The sequence below is a fragment of the Oryctolagus cuniculus genome, chromosome 11 (assembly GCF_964237555.1).
Source record: "Oryctolagus cuniculus chromosome 11, mOryCun1.1, whole genome shotgun sequence".
In the NCBI taxonomy this organism is placed as follows: Eukaryota; Metazoa; Chordata; class Mammalia; order Lagomorpha; family Leporidae; genus Oryctolagus; species Oryctolagus cuniculus.
The window spans coordinates 71,751,493-71,756,138 of NC_091442.1; the positions used below are offsets into that span (position 1 = coordinate 71,751,493).

At 41.4% G+C, this 4,646-nt stretch overlaps 1 long non-coding RNA gene across 1 annotated transcript; it reads right to left on the reverse strand.

The window, feature by feature from the left end:
• Positions 1 to 1,104: 1,104 nt before the first annotated feature.
• LOC138844393 (uncharacterized) lies at positions 1,105 to 3,852 on the reverse strand. The gene is made up of 2 exons (XR_011380159.1): positions 3,732 to 3,852; positions 1,105 to 1,421 (listed from the first exon to the last, which is right to left on the reverse strand). It is a non-coding gene; the product is annotated as an uncharacterized lncRNA (long non-coding RNA).
• Positions 3,853 to 4,646: the final 794 nt, after the last annotated feature.

Genomic DNA, 4,646 nt, shown 5'->3' on the forward strand with positions numbered 1-4,646 from the left:
TGTGACACCTTTAAATTGATCCAGTTTTTCAAAGCTTCTTCCTTAAGCACTAATATTTTAGAAATTGTGGATTTGAAATTCTAGTTACAGTTACGATCTTTCTCGTACTGATTAAAGTAAACACAAAGTAATAAAGTGAAAAATGTTTGCCCTTACTCTATCTAAAATCCTCTCACAAACTGCTTTTGATATTTGCCCCATGCTTTGGGAACACTGCCATAGACTAAGGATATTGTCATCAGGGGATGCCAGTCAAAATTGGTGATTTTTATATCAATGCCCAGGGCTTTTTGTGTTCCCTTTAACAAAACTGTCAAAATGGTTTATGTGGCAATTTAAATAACATTTTCAAAGTGGAAATGTTGTAATTAATCTGATGTTACTATAAAATGATGGTAACTGTCTGAAATTCATATAAGAGAAATCCATGTTATAACAACTCTAGATTGTTAGACTGGGATTCTTTAATAAGCTTTCAGTATTTTCAGCCTTTCTATTTAGGTAATGGAAAAGCTTATGAAAAAAACTTAATGGTTTTTAAATTATTTTCTTTTAGGGAGTAACTATTGTTAAACCAATAGTTTATGGTAATGTCGCTCGATATTTTGGAAAGAAAAGAGAAGAAGATGGGCACACACATCAGTGGAGGTATATGTAAAGCCCTATAGAAATGAGGTAGGCACTCATTTTTCCTATAACTTTGTTTTTGAAGCTATAATTTGTTTTGCTTGAAAACAAATTCTGTTTTTGTTTAATTAAAAAGATGTCTATTTTCATCTACTTAAAAGGCAGAGTGACAGGGAGAGCTCTTCCATCCACTGGTTCACTCCCAGGATGTGTACAACAGCTAGGGCTGGGCCAGGCCAAAACTGGGAGCCCAAACACTAGAGCCATCATCTTCCTTCCAGGATGCATTAGCAGGAAGCTGGATTGGAAGTAGAGTAGCTGGGACTCAGACACTGATGTTGATTGCAAGCTTAGTAGCAGCTTAAAGTGCTGTACCACAACGCCCACCCTCCCTCCATTTTTTTCCTGGGAAGGAAATGGTTTATTTTGACTTACAGTTTGGAGGTTCACAGATCAGGAATGGGGACCGCATTGCTCTGGTGTCTTATAGAGGCTGGCAGTGGCAGAGTTGGTTGCAGAGGAATAATCATGTGGTGATACAAAAAAGCAGAACTATACTATTCTTTTTTTTTTTTTAATATTTATTTATTTATTTGAAAGTCAGAGTTGCAGAGAGAGAGGAGAGGCAGAGAGAGAGAGTCTTCCATCCAGTGGTTCACACCCCAGATGGCAGCAACAGCCAGAGCTGCGCCGATCTGATGCCAGGAGCCAGGAGCTTCCTCGGGGTCTCCCACGCGGATGCAGGGGCCCAAGGATTTGGGCCGTGTTCTGCTTTCCCAGGCCACCGCAGAGAGCTGGATGGGAAGAGGAGCAGCCGAGACTAGAACCAGTGCCCATATGGGATGCTGGTGCTTCAGGCCAGGGTGTTAACCCACTGGGCCACAGTGCTGGCCCCTGTACTACTCTTTTAAAGTAATTTGCTGAGTATAAAATAGGCCCTTTGTAAAAATTTTGCCAAATAAGTTTGAAAGAATAAAGTAAGAACTGTCATTATCGTATAATTATTAGTAGAAATCAATTTCCAAGAAATGTTTTCTAATTAAAATCAGGAAACAAGAACTAGTGTGCTATAAATAGACACATAGGTATACCTTCCAAACATCACATCTCAAGTTAACATAGTATTGAATCAAATGTTTCAGGAATAGCAGCTGATACTTCAAGTGAGAATGCCAGACATCACACCTGAAAGTAGCAGGATTGAACCAGATATTTCAGGACTAGCAGCTCATACTTAAAATGACAGTATGGTTATAAGACCATCAGGGAATGTGAAAGATATGCTCTATGAGTTTAATCTGGTTGCTGTTAATTTTGTTTTGCTGCTAAATCTTCAGTGCCTGGAACATAGCCAGTAAGCAGTAGGTATTCAACAGGTAGTTATTGAATGAAGAGCTCCTCTATTTAAAACCTCTCAAAGGGGCAGGCATTTGGCGCAGCACTTAAGGTGTCGTTTGGGACATCTGTATCCTGCATCACAGTGCCTGGGTTCAGATCCTCCCTGTGTTTCCTGCGAGTGCATCAGGTGATGGCTAAGTAGCTAAGTTATTGCTGCCCACGTGGAAGACCCAGGTGGAGTTCCTAGTTCCTGGCTTTTGTCTGGTGCAGCTCAGAGCTGGCTGTGAAAGGCTTTTGGGGAGTGAAACAGCAGCTGGAAGAGAACCCCACCACAAGTAAATAAAAAATAAAACCTTCAAATTCCACACAAAAACTTGTGCATGAGTTTTTATATCAGTATTATTCATAATAGCCAAAAATGGGGGGAAAAATCTCAAGCAATGACTGGATAAATAAAATGTGGCAGAATATGGCTGTAATGGCCGGAGCTAAGCCAAAGAAACCAGGAGCCAGGAGCTTCCTCTGGGTCTCCCACGTGGGTGCAGGGGCCCAAGCATTGGGCCATCTTCTGCTGCTTTCCTAGGTGCATTAGCAGAGAGCTGGATCAGAAGTGAAACAGCGGGGACCAGATACCAATATGGGATGCTGGCATTGCAGGTGGTGGCTGTACCTGCTACGCCATAGTGCTGGCCACTGGAATTCCCCTTTTTAACAACCACAGACCTTGTCCCTGTAGTCCTCTTCATACTACATTGGGGGCCGGCACTGTGGCATAGAAGGTTAAGCCTCTGCCTGCAGTGCTGGCATCCATATGGGTGCTGGTTCAGGTCTCAACTACTCCACTTTTGATCCAGCTCCCTGCTTAGGTGCCTGGGACAGAAGTAGATGGTTCAAGTGCTTGGACCCCTACACCAACATGGGAAACAGAAGAAGCTCCTGGCTTTGGCTTGGCCCAGCCCTGGCCATTGCAACCATTTGGAGAGTGAACCAGTGGATGGGAGATCTTTCTCTCTCATTTCTTCTCTCCATTTCTTTGCCTTTCAAATAAATAAATAAATCGTAAAAAAAAAAAAAAAAAAAAAAAAAAAAAACACATATTAGACTGAGTGTCCCCTACTCCACAGTAAGTGCCTTGTACCTGAGGGCAAGACTCTACAATTACCATTGTTTACTTAGCTGGTATAGCAGTATTGGTGGTCACTTAAATATTTGTAAAAGAAATGAAGTATTCCCAAAAATAGTCTTCAGAGATGCATATGAAAGTCTACCTCAGAATAAATCGTTATGATACAAGATTTTTTTTTAAAAGATATTTTATTTATTTGAAAGGCAGAGCCACAAAGAAGGAGAGAGAGGAAGAAACAGAGAGGTCTTACATCTGCTGGTTCACTCCCCAAATGACCACAACTGCCAGGGCTGGGCCATGCCAAAGCCAGGAGCTTCATGTGGGTCTCCCATGTGGGTGCAGGGCCCGACCAATTGGGCCATCCTCCACTGCTATCCCAGGTGCATTATCAGGGAGCTGGATTGGCAGTGGAGCAGCCAGGACTCGAACTGGCACACACATGGGATACTGCCACTGCAAGCAAAGGCTTAGCCTTCTATGCCATAGTGCTGGCCCCTACAAGCAAGATATTGAGACATCATTACAGTATAAAGCCAATTTAATTTTTTAAAAACTAAATATAGATATCAGCATATACATTTTTTTTTAAGATTTTTTAAACAATGTAGTAGTTAGCATTCCACCCAGGGGAGAAGCTTACGTCAGAGGAGCATAAGGGTCCCATGCTGGTACCAAGTGCGAATCTGGACCTCCAGGGGTCCTGAGTCTTCTCTGGGTCCCATGTTGGGCACCAAAATACTGTTGATGGAAATAAGCAAGATCTGTAAAAGGACGAATTTAAGGTGTATTCAGGGCAGAAGCCCAGTGACTTTCAGTGAGACTTGGGAAGTGTTCTTTAGTGGTCAGTTCTTGCAAGAATTTATGATTTATGGATCACCCAGTGAGCCCACATTGGCTTGGCCTAAAAAGATGGGATTTAGGTAAAGGGGGGAGAATAAATTTCTTACTGGTTGAGTATTGTTTTCTTCATCTTCAGGGACAGGGAAGAGTATTGTCTGTTGGAAAGCAGCTATTGAAAATATTACAGATTAACATTAGGGAGAATATTTCTGAGAATAGATAAGAAATATATCAGCAAAGGATAGCTCAGGGTTGTTCTAGATGTACACATCACCCATATCAAACTAACCTAATAAGAGTAATAGCTCAGTGCCGCCACTCAGATAAATCTAGTGGGTGTTTCTCTTCCCTGGGGTTCAGGCCATTTTAGGCCTTTTGATCTCAGAGTTAAAGGGACTAAAAACACCTCTTTAAATAGTTACATATTATTGTGCTCTCAGTTTCCAAATATTTTTTTATTCCATTCCAAGAAATTAGACTTTAACTGTCCAAACATTTGAAAAGAAGATCTAATCTCATGGTCGAAACCAGCATAGGTAACAACTGGATGATCTTTGCCCTTGAGTTTAGAAGAATATATGAGACTAGAGATGAACTCTTTTAGCTCCTTTTTTGTCTCTTTGCATCCTGAAAAATCTGTCTCACTGTTTCAAAATTAGGCCTGACCTAATACATAGAGTTATACTTGGTTTTTGGACAGGGTCCAGCAGTCATA